Genomic DNA, 13183 nt, shown 5'->3' with positions numbered 1-13183 from the left:
GAAGTACACCAGATTTTCCCCACAGCTCACATTCTGTATGTAGATTGCTGCAGTGCAATAATTCATTTCATGATTAATATTGTGCAAATATAAAACATGACTTAAATGTTCTTTTAAAGTGACATAATACCCAAATGTTGAGACACTTGATGCAACATATATGTAAAAAGCTGACTAGAAAATATCACCTGAACATCTCTATGTAAAAACAAAAGATATTTTACCTCAAATTTCCTCTGTAGCCACATCCCATTGTAAAGGGACCTTAAGCAGCCAATCAGGATACTAGTCCAGGGATTTGCAAGGGACAGTCATGTTATTATCCTCATCAGTATAAGGAAGTTTATTATGAAATCTCATGAGATTTCAGTAAAATCTCCTGAGATCACGGTAAAGCAGAGTGTGATCAATAAAGCTGATTGGCTGTATTTTTTTCCCATTACGCAGCTGACAATAGCTGAAGGATAACTGTCCACCAGAGCAACTTACTATTGTGAGTTGACATTTTTTTGAGGTAAAATATCTTCCTTATTTACAATAGAGATGATTGTGTGATATTTTATCAGCTTTTTAAAGTTATGCTGCATCACTTCAAGTGATTTAGCATTTGGGTATTAATCTATGTCCCTTTAACAAAATATTTTATTTCCAAGCCTGACCTATCTATACAGAGGCTCACCGACAAGCAGGTAAGACAGACCATTACTTCATATTCCCTTGAACTGCCTGCGTCTGCATTGCCAACTCATCTCTTTGCCAATGAGCTTGGAAAGTGCTTCAAAATCTTGGTAGGAATTCTTCAGATCCCAGACCTGAGTGGTCAAACACATTGGAACACAACAGTGAAATCCATAAGGGCTAAACTGGCTGCCCACTGACAGGCCATTAATTCTGTTACATGCTAAGTGATGCAGATCATATCTCTGACTCATTTGGGCCCTGTGTAAAGGTTCACTCCTACTTTCAGCATAAGTGGAGATTGTGAAAAGGCAACAGTTAGTTCTTTCCTTTCTGCTTGCCTGCGGTAGGCCATTTTTCATTAACAGCCAGAAATGGTTTCAGTTCTTAGTAGATGGTTTGGCAGCAGAAAGAGCAGCAGATTTATTCCTCCTGTGGGCATGCAGATTTTGTGTCCATGCTGCATTTATTCTCAATGGAAAATTTTACTAAAATATAAAATGATGAGCAACATAAATATTTAGTATATTAGCTTGCTTACAGTGATTCTGAAATCATATTAAAGGGACAGTCAACACCAAAATTGTTATCATTAAAAAAAGATAGATAACGCCTTTACTACCAATTCCCCAGCTTTGCACAACCAACATTGTTATATTAATATCGTTTATAACATTTAAACCTCTAAATTTCTGCCTGTTTCTGCCTGTAGCCACTATAGACAGCCTCTTAATCACATGCTTTTGTATTTGCTTTTTACAACAGGAGACTGCTAGTTCATGTGGGCCATATAGATATTATAGATAACATTGAGCTCATGCCCGTTATGTTATTTATGAGTTAGCACAACACAGAACTAACTGGCTAAAATGCAAGTCAATAGTTAATAAATATAAAATGTCATGTGATCACAGGGGGCTGTCAGAAGATAAGCTAAGATACAAGGTAATCACAGAGGTAATTTCTTCCAAGCACACAGACAGTGCTATCAGCTGCAGGCTGGATGTTTGACAGTAACACAGCTAACTGATCTCCAGAATGCTGGAATGCTCTGGTCTCCAAATTCTCCGCCCACAGTGGAAACAATTGCTAGAGTGCAAAATAGTACACGTAGGGTTGCCAGCTGTGCGCTATAAAAATACCGGACAACCTATAGGTGACTAGACACGGGTTGTAGCTGGGTTCACACAATGTCCCCACAAAAGCTCAACCTTAGGCCCCACCCTTGATCCCATCACATATATTTTTCACAACTAAGCAGTCATTTTATCCCCCTAGTTGCCAGTAACACATGTACGTAGTAGTGATGTGACCCCTTTGGCTACCAGAAGTAAACACTCAGCAATGATTGAACAAACCCCATGTTTGCCTGTAACACATATAATAGAAAATGCACAGTGTAACTTCTTTTTGAGCCTAGAAGGCCCTTTACATTTAGCTGACAGGGGTTTTTAAGTGTCCAGTATTTTAGTACAGATTGTACTGGACAGCCTGCTTAAATACCGGACACCCTATTTGTATGGTTCAGATCAGCTATAATTAATATAAATTGATACGGACATAAAGGCTTCTAAATGTGGGGAATATACTATTAAGCAATGACAGACCTAGCACCTGTAGTTTCTTAGCTACACTGCACAATTACATATGCTAATTAGTATGGCTGGTAACCCCAGAGGTAATCACATGACATGATCCTGAGACTCAGCCATAGCTCTGTAGATATTACCAGACCAAAGCAGTTCATGACATTTTAATAATCTATTCCCAACATATAAGCACTGGAAACTCAGGATTTATAATGGGAGTTTTGTTAGAACTTAAAGGGACAGTAAACACCTTGTAATTAGGAGACATTTCTGTTACTGTCCTATAGAATAACATATCAGCCAAGTGTAAACATTTGTTTATCAAAATAAAATCCTGTTTACTGCAATTGGTTTTCAATAGAAAAACTGCACCCAATACTCACCTTATTTGGAGGAGCCAAATAAGTTTGTGTCGGCAGACAACAAGGCTAAACATTGCCATTAAAGGGACAGTCAAGTATAAATGAAACTTTCATTATTCAGATAGGACTTTTAATTTTAATTGACTTTCCAATTTACTTTTATCATCAAATTTGCTTTTTTCTCTTGGTATTCTTAGTTTAAACTAAACATAGGTAGGCTCATATGCTAATTTCTAAGCCTTTGAGGGCTGCCTCTTATCACATGCTTTTTAAATCTCTTTTCAACACAAAGAGACAGAAAGTACACGTGGACCATATAGATAACACTGTGTTCAGGCACAGAAAGTTATTTAAGATCTAGCACAATACAATGCTAAATTTAAGACAATAGATCATAAACAGTCACAGTCATGTGATCAGGGGGCTGGAAGAAGGTTCCTAGATACAATGTAATCACAGAGGTAAAAAGTATATTAATATAACTGTGTTGGTTATGCAAAACTGGGGAATGAGTAATAAAGGGATTATCTATCTTTTAAAACAATAACAATTCTATGGTTGACTGTCCATTTAAGTTAGCATAAACTGAATTGTTTTGCAGTTGTTATCTATTAAAGCCAATTAGGAAAATATTTGTTGCAGTTAGCTCTGAAAAGTCAGCAGGATGCAGTTCCAACTCAATGTACAATTTTCAGAGCTAATTACATGAAAAGGGGAAAAATAAATAATGAGTATATTCCGAAGTTGTTTTATTATTCATAATTAAATATCTTATGTTAAAGCTACACTAATAACAGGTTAAACTGACAGTCATGGTATAATGTGATGCCTGGTTGTCATGGTAACAGTCTTAGGGGAGTGGCTTATGTTATTCAGCAGTTATGTCACAAAACCAACTGACAACACAAAGCAACCACCCTCATATCTGCTGCTAATTTTACTAGAGTTGCCAAACTGATCCTGCTGAGCTTCAGTATTGACTGGGCTAGACTTTACAACTATAGCTCTGTATATGTGCTGGTGAGAAGAACAGTGACTACCTCCAACACAATGCAAATGCCATCCGGTGGGAGCTGCAGGTATGAACACCAATTACTACAGGTAGTGTTACCATGATCACCCCAACTCAGTAACTGAATAATGCTATATACACTGTAAAATAATACAGATAAATTACAGAAGTAATAGATTAAACTTTGTAGCTTCCTATGGGCACCAGTACTCTGAGACAAAACATAGCATACAAACCTTACATAATAATAATCAATATTATCTTCACACCTTTATTTAACAATAAATATAATTTATTAAATATAATATAATAAATATAATATTTATAAATATATTTTTTTAAACATATTATAGCATTATAAGTATTATAGCCGTAGGACACACCAATGCCTTTCTGGGCTTCCTCTACATATTTTTATAAGACTTGCAGCTGGCAGTAAAGGCTTTAAACCAGCTTTTAGGATGGTAAGAATTACTGCATCATTAGTCTGCAAATGCTCTAAAGCAAGGACTTCTAGTAAAGGCCTAGAATATAAACCCCAATGCATGGGTCTGCAATTTATACGCTGCACACTCACTCGTACTGGGACCCTCATTAAACACTGTACTGTAAGGTGCAGCATCTGATGCAGCTGGTTTTTTCTGCTTGAGGATGAAGAAAAAGCAACTGGGGATCTGAAATAAATTCAGATCAAACTGATGCGCATCTGGCCAGCAGTATTCATTCTGATGCCAGATGTCATCACGCTGCAAACCAACTGGTGCTGGGAACCTAATGACACACTGTACTGTAAGGTGCAGCATCTGATGCTGCTGTTTGTTCTGCTTGACCCAGATGAAGAAAAGACAACTGGCAATCTGAAATAAATTCAGATCAGACTGATGCGCATCTGGCCAGCAGTATACGTGCTGATGGCAGATGTCCTCACGCTGCAAACTCACTGGTGCCGGGTACCTCATGAAACACTGTACTGTAAGGTGCAGCATCTGATGCAGCTGTTTGTTCTGCTTGACCCGGATGAAGAAAAGACAACTGGCGATCTGAAATAAATTCAGATCAGACTGATGCCCATCTGGCCAGCAGTATACGTGCTGATGACAGATTTCCTTCAAGGATTTTTATATTACTAAACTGTAAGTATCCAAGGTAAGATTTTCTAAGATTAAAAAGTTTATAAGCTCTTTGAGAAAGACATCCCATTACCACATTAGATTGTAAATACAGATCCTGCTCCAAGAGCCTACAGACATGTGCAGTGAGGTCAGATCATTTCTCACATTTCTGTCACGCTTTTTCTTTACTTTCCCATTTCATAGAAATCTTTAGCTATAATTTGGTTCTGTATGTTTAAAGCTTTCTGTACTTTTCAAGGCTTATTGCTATAAGATATACAAATCAACTCTGTGACACTAGAACTTGAATCATAACAACAGCAATAAAGCATTATTACACTTACACTGCTATACTTTGAATAAATTGATATTAAATCAAATTGAAAGGCTAAAATCCATTCTTACTGCACATATCTGTCTAATGTAATAATGTTAAGGATTTTGGTGAAGAGAATACAATGATATGATTAATATGTTTGCACTTATATCCTCAATGCAATGCCTTGACGTAGGGACACCAATAAGCACCTTGCAGCTGGTTTACAATTTTATCTGAGAACTGCAGCAACCTGGAACAAGGAGTACTATATCTGTGAAACTAAACTTGAATGTCTACAGTCACTGTGGGACAAGTACTACTGTTGGATTTTTGAAGCAGAGAGTCCTAGTGAAGCACAGGATTTGATAGGTCATGGGATGGTCCTGTATTTTATACCTCAGATTAGAAATTGAAAAAAAAAACTGCATTATAAGGTACAGTGTGTCATGCACCTATGTTCTTGCATTGGATGAAAAATCCTTACAAGATGTGCATAGACTGATTCATATTTGGCAAGCAGTATAACGAAGACTGGAATACTCTATGGCAGTGGCAGGAAGATTGAAGATTTCAGAGGGACTAGTGTTATGTCACATGCTGAGTGCAGTCTTACATCAGGGATTTCTTTTATTTCTCTACACTGTAAGTACCCAGAGGTAAGTTCTCCTTAAATACAAGAATGTAAGGTCTTTGAGCAAAGCACTGAAACACTAGATTGTAAGCTCCTTGGAACAGGGTCTGCACTTACACCAATGGAAATCCTTTGGAGCAGGGACTCCCATTGTACCAAATAAATGTATTGTTGTTAATAGAGTGAGATAAACCCTCCATTTAATTAGTTCAGCAAGGAATAAATATACAATGCATAGAATATACAAATTATCCCACAGAGTACTACTAATTCAAAATGCATTTTAATATGGCACCCCTTATCCTTCTGTCAGTTTAAACCAGTAGTATAGCAAACTGTGAAATACATGAGGCTTAAATGACACAGCATCAACCATAGGCAGCCTGTTTCGCTACTTTGGGACTCTTTCTCACTCAAGTCATTATGGTTGATGCTGATGTCCTCGAGCATTCCACCCTTTGCTACGGGGCTGCCCATTATATTGAAATGGATTTTGAATTGTAAGTGTTGCAATTTTGCACAGATAAGTACATTTATTTTTGCTAGGATTAATACAATGGAGGAATGAGCCCCAAATGGGCCAAACAGGCTGTCTATGGTTGGTGCTGCTGTTCTGCTCAAGCATTAATTTCACACTTTGTAAGTGTGGTTACGAAAATTAATGTAATCATCAGCAAAACTGGCATATAGCCGTAAACTTAAAATCAATGCTTGAGTCAAATAACATAGCACCTACATCATACTGAAGAGCCCCAACGAGGGCGAAACAACCTGCCTATAGTGAAAAAACACTTTGAAGTATTACAATATATTATTCCCCTGCAAGACACCACTCTTTTTGTACTGGGTTTGTATGTAAGCAGAACTATTACAGAATAATAAGGCTTCCATATATCATAAGATTCAAAATTTTGCCTGATTGCCAAGTGCCCTTGACATAGTAAAAGTGTTCCTACCTAAAACTATTAAATGGTCAGATGTTCTGCACATATCTGCAATAAATATGTTTGTATATTTAAATATGACACAAAAAATATCTCTTAATGATAGCAGCAACTGGATCACCCAAATCACCCAGCAGCAACTGGATCACCCTGGATCACCTGAAAACCTCTAGCAGTTTAATTCAGTGCAGGCCTCCATTTACCAAGTTGCCTACAAGCTCATCATACTGTAACACACCTAGTAAAGAAGGCTTATTTACAGTATACTGAGAACTTGAAAAACAGCCCTATTAAAACTTAGAAATCAGCTATTCAGATATTTTAAATTGCTCTTTTATCTGGTGTCAGATCAAAGTAATTGCCAAAGAAAGAGGATAACTACATTATTTGTTTACAAACTGAATAATAAAGTATGCATTTTTGCACATGTCTAGTAAATTCTTTGCCTTGATAAAAAAATATGAGAGCATTTATTGTTAAATGTTTGCAGTACACTACAGGTTACATCATATGGGACCTACTAAAGGGATATAAAACCCATTTTTGTTCTTTCCGGTTTCAGATAGAATATTACAGGCAATTTTAAATGATTTTCCAATTTACTCCTATTATCAAATGTGCTTAATTCCCTTGATATACGTTGCTGAATTTACAAAACATATCAACATTTAAAAGTACAGTTACAATCATAATAACACTATCTGATACAAAAATATTAAATAAAAATATTGCATTAAAAAGTTATAAGGGCTAAAAGATATGAGGTCTCAGGTGTTCTATATAAAAAAAAAAGATGGCAAAGGGCTTTAACATAGAGATACTGTACATGCATACACATGGCTAAATATGTATATGTATGTATATGTGTGTACATATGTATTTATATTTGTATATATGTATTTACAGAATATAAACACTTAAATACATATTTGCATACAAAGAGAGAAGCGCTCTACCAGGAACGAACAACAGCTCAGTGGCTTGTTCTATGGCGATTTACCACCCGGAAGCAGCCTCTTTTAGACCAGTGTGCTTTTCACAGAAGAAAACTTTCCTGAAGTATATCAGTCTGATCCCGCCAAGTAAGGTCAGTCCAGCCCCGAAATACCAGGCAATTCTCCTCTGAACAAGGAACATGACAACCCCAGACGATCGTTTCGGCCTCCTATGGGCCTCGTCAGTGAGGTGCAGCCACATTCCTCTAAGCACACTGGGCAAGGAGTCCACGTCTGGTTTCCCCCATCACCCATAGGGAGACTTCCCCAGGGTCATAATAATTTGCATACAAAGAGAGAAGCGCTCTACCAGGAACGAACAACAGCTCAGTGGCTTGTTCTATGGCGATTTACCACCCGGAAGCAGCCTCTTTTAGACCAGTGTGCTTTTCACAGAAGAAAACTTTCCTGAAGTATATCAGTCTGATCCCGCCAAGTAAGGTCAGTCCAGCCCCGAAATACCAGGCAATTCTCCTCTGAACAAGGAACATGACAACCCCAGACGATCGTTTCGGCCTCCTATGGGCCTCGTCAGTGAGGTGCAGCCACATTCCTCTAAGCACACTGGGCAAGGAGTCCACGTCTGGTTTCCCCCATCACCCATAGGGAGACTTCCCCAGGGTCATAATAATTTGCATACAAAGAGAGAAGCGCTCTACCAGGAACGAACAACAGCTCAGTGGCTTGTTCTATGGTGATTTACCACCCGGAAGCAGCCTCTTTTAGACCAGTGTGCTTTTCACAGAAGAAAACTTTCCTGAAGTATATCAGTCTGATCCCGCCAAGTAAGGTCAGTCCAGCCCCGAAATACCAGGCAATTCTCCTCTGAACAAGGAACATGACAACCCCAGACGATCGTTTCGGCCTCCTATGGGCCTCGTCAGTGAGGTGCAGCCACATTCCTCTAAGCACACTGGGCAAGGAGTCCACGTCTGGTTTCCCCCATCACCCATAGGGAGACTTCCCCAGGGTCATAATAATTTGCATACAAAGAGAGAAGCGCTCTACCAGGAACGAACAACAGCTCAGTGGCTTGTTCTATGGCGATTTACCACCCGGAAGCAGCCTCTTTTAGACCAGTGTGCTTTTCACAGAAGAAAACTTTCCTGAAGTATATCAGTCTGATCCCGCCAAGTAAGGTCAGTCCAGCCCCGAAATACCAGGCAATTCTCCTCTGAACAAGGAACATGACAACCCCAGACGATCGTTTCGGCCTCCTATGGGCCTCGTCAGTGAGGTGCAGCCACATTCCTCTAAGCACACTGGGCAAGGAGTCCACGTCTGGTTTCCCCCATCACCCATAGGGAGACTTCCCCAGGGTCATAATAATTTGCATACAAAGAGAGAAGCGCTCTACCAGGAACGAACAACAGCTCAGTGGCTTGTTCTATGGCGATTTACCACCCGGAAGCAGCCTCTTTTAGACCAGTGTGCTTTTCACAGAAGAAAACTTTCCTGAAGTATATCAGTCTGATCCCGCCAAGTAAGGTCAGTCCAGCCCCGAAATACCAGGCAATTCTCCTCTTGTTCCTTGTTCAGAGGAGAATTGCCTGGTATTTCGGGGCTGGACTGACCTTACTTGGCGGGATCAGACTGATATACTTCAGGAAAGTTTTCTTCTGTGAAAAGCACACTGGTCTAAAAGAGGCTGCTTCCGGGTGGTAAATCGCCATAGAACAAGCCACTGAGCTGTTGTTCGTTCCTGGTAGAGCGCTTCTCTCTTTGTATGCAAATTATTATGACCCTGGGGAAGTCTCCCTATGGGTGATGGGGGAAACCAGACGTGGACTCCTTGCCCAGTGTGCTTAGAGGAATGTGGCTGCACCTCACTGACGAGGCCCATAGGAGGCCGAAACGATCGTCTGGGGTTGTCATGTTCCTTGTTCAGAGGAGAATTGCCTGGTATTTCGGGGCTGGACTGACCTTACTTGGCGGGATCAGACTGATATACTTCAGGAAAGTTTTCTTCTGTGAAAAGCACACTGGTCTAAAAGAGGCTGCTTCCGGGTGGTAAATCGCCATAGAACAAGCCACTGAGCTGTTGTTCGTTCCTGGTAGAGCGCTTCTCTCTTTGTATGCAAATTATTATGACCCTGGGGAAGTCTCCCTATGGGTGATGGGGGAAACCAGACGTGGACTCCTTGCCCAGTGTGCTTAGAGGAATGTGGCTGCACCTCACTGACGAGGCCCATAGGAGGCCGAAACGATCGTCTGGGGTTGTCATGTTCCTTGTTCAGAGGAGAATTGCCTGGTATTTCGGGGCTGGACTGACCTTACTTGGCGGGATCAGACTGATATACTTCAGGAAAGTTTTCTTCTGTGAAAAGCACACTGGTCTAAAAGAGGCTGCTTCCGGGTGGTAAATCGCCATAGAACAAGCCACTGAGCTGTTGTTCGTTCCTGGTAGAGCGCTTCTCTCTTTGTATGCAAATTATTATGACCCTGGGGAAGTCTCCCTATGGGTGATGGGGGAAACCAGACGTGGACTCCTTGCCCAGTGTGCTTAGAGGAATGTGGCTGCACCTCACTGACGAGGCCCATAGGAGGCCGAAACGATCGTCTGGGGTTGTCATGTTCCTTGTTCAGAGGAGAATTGCCTGGTATTTCGGGGCTGGACTGACCTTACTTGGCGGGATCAGACTGATATACTTCAGGAAAGTTTTCTTCTGTGAAAAGCACACTGGTCTAAAAGAGGCTGCTTCCGGGTGGTAAATCGCCATAGAACAAGCCACTGAGCTGTTGTTCGTTCCTGGTAGAGCGCTTCTCTCTTTGTATGCAAATTATTATGACCCTGGGGAAGTCTCCCTATGGGTGATGGGGGAAACCAGACGTGGACTCCTTGCCCAGTGTGCTTAGAGGAATGTGGCTGCACCTCACTGACGAGGCCCATAGGAGGCCGAAACGATCGTCTGGGGTTGTCATGTTCCTTGTTCAGAGGAGAATTGCCTGGTATTTCGGGGCTGGACTGACCTTACTTGGCGGGATCAGACTGATATACTTCAGGAAAGTTTTCTTCTGTGAAAAGCACACTGGTCTAAAAGAGGCTGCTTCCGGGTGGTAAATCGCCATAGAACAAGCCACTGAGCTGTTGTTCGTTCCTGGTAGAGCGCTTCTCTCTTTGTATGCAAATTATTATGACCCTGGGGAAGTCTCCCTATGGGTGATGGGGGAAACCAGACGTGGACTCCTTGCCCAGTGTGCTTAGAGGAATGTGGCTGCACCTCACTGACGAGGCCCATAGGAGGCCGAAACGATCGTCTGGGGTTGTCATGTTCCTTGTTCAGAGGAGAATTGCCTGGTATTTCGGGGCTGGACTGACCTTACTTGGCGGGATCAGACTGATATACTTCAGGAAAGTTTTCTTCTGTGAAAAGCACACTGGTCTAAAAGAGGCTGCTTCCGGGTGGTAAATCGCCATAGAACAAGCCACTGAGCTGCTGTTCGTTCCTGGTAGAGCGCTTCTCTCTTTGTATGCAAATTATTATGACCCTGGGGAAGTCTCCCTATGGGTGATGGGGGAAACCAGACGTGGACTCCTTGCCCAGTGTGCTTAGAGGAATGTGGCTGCACCTCACTGACGAGGCCCATAGGAGGCCGAAACGATCGTCTGGGGTTGTCATGTTCCTTGTTCAGAGGAGAATTGCCTGGTATTTCGGGGCTGGACTGACCTTACTTGGCGGGATCAGACTGATATACTTCAGGAAAGTTTTCTTCTGTGAAAAGCACACTGGTCTAAAAGAGGCTGCTTCCGGGTGGTAAATCGCCATAGAACAAGCCACTGAGCTGTTGTTCGTTCCTGGTAGAGCGCTTCTCTCTTTGTATGCAAATTATTATGACCCTGGGGAAGTCTCCCTATGGGTGATGGGGGAAACCAGACGTGGACTCCTTGCCCAGTGTGCTTAGAGGAATGTGGCTGCACCTCACTGACGAGGCCCATAGGAGGCCGAAACGATCGTCTGGGGTTGTCATGTTCCTTGTTCAGAGGAGAATTGCCTGGTATTTCGGGGCTGGACTGACCTTACTTGGCGGGATCAGACTGATATACTTCAGGAAAGTTTTCTTCTGTGAAAAGCACACTGGTCTAAAAGAGGCTGCTTCCGGGTGGTAAATCGCCATAGAACAAGCCACTGAGCTGTTGTTCGTTCCTGGTAGAGCGCTTCTCTCTTTGTATGCAAATTATTATGACCCTGGGGAAGTCTCCCTATGGGTGATGGGGGAAACCAGACGTGGACTCCTTGCCCAGTGTGCTTAGAGGAATGTGGCTGCACCTCACTGACGAGGCCCATAGGAGGCCGAAACGATCGTCTGGGGTTGTCATGTTCCTTGTTCAGAGGAGAATTGCCTGGTATTTCGGGGCTGGACTGACCTTACTTGGCGGGATCAGACTGATATACTTCAGGAAAGTTTTCTTCTGTGAAAAGCACACTGGTCTAAAAGAGGCTGCTTCCGGGTGGTAAATCGCCATAGAACAAGCCACTGAGCTGTTGTTCGTTCCTGGTAGAGCGCTTCTCTCTTTGTATGCAAATTATTATGACCCTGGGGAAGTCTCCCTATGGGTGGTGGGGGAAACCAGACGTGGACTCCTTGCCCAGTGTGCTTAGAGGAATGTGGCTGCACCTCACTGACGAGGCCCATAGGAGGCCGAAACGATCGTCTGGGGTTGTCATGTTCCTTGTTCAGAGGAGAATTGCCTGGTATTTCGGGGCTGGACTGACCTTACTTGGCGGGATCAGACTGATATACTTCAGGAAAGTTTTCTTCTGTGAAAAGCACACTGGTCTAAAAGAGGCTGCTTCCGGGTGGTAAATCGCCATAGAACAAGCCACTGAGCTGTTGTTCGTTCCTGGTAGAGCGCTTCTCTCTTTGTATGCAAATTATTATGACCCTGGGGAAGTCTCCCTATGGGTGATGGGGGAAACCAGACGTGGACTCCTTGCCCAGTGTGCTTAGAGGAATGTGGCTGCACTTCACTGACGAGGCCCATAGGAGGCCGAAACGATCGTCTGGGGTTGTCATGTTCCTTGTTCAGAGGAGAATTGCCTGGTATTTCGGGGCTGGACTGACCTTACTTGGCGGGATCAGACTGATATACTTCAGGAAAGTTTTCTTCTGTGAAAAGCACACTGGTCTAAAAGAGGCTGCTTCCGGGTGGTAAATCGCCATAGAACAAGCCACTGAGCTGTTGTTCGTTCCTGGTAGAGCGCTTCTCTCTTTGTATGCAAATTATTATGACCCTGGGGAAGTCTCCCTATGGGTGATGGGGGAAACCAGACGTGGACTCCTTGCCCAGTGTGCTTAGAGGAATGTGGCTGCACCTCACTGACGAGGCCCATAGGAGGCCGAAACGATCGTCTGGGGTTGTCATGTTCCTTGTTCAGAGGAGAATTGCCTGGTATTTCGGGGCTGGACTGACCTTACTTGGCGGGATCAGACTGATATACTTCAGGAAAGTTTTCTTCTGTGAAAAGCACACTGGTCTAAAAGAGGCTGCTTCCGGGTGGTAAATCGCCATAGAACAAGCCACTGAGCTGTTGTTCGTTC

The sequence above is a fragment of the Bombina bombina genome, chromosome 5 (assembly GCF_027579735.1).
Source record: "Bombina bombina isolate aBomBom1 chromosome 5, aBomBom1.pri, whole genome shotgun sequence".
NCBI classification, from domain to species: Eukaryota; Metazoa; Chordata; class Amphibia; order Anura; family Bombinatoridae; genus Bombina; species Bombina bombina.
The sequence above is the reverse complement of the archived record's forward strand: the minus strand, read 5'-3'. Positions refer to the sequence as shown.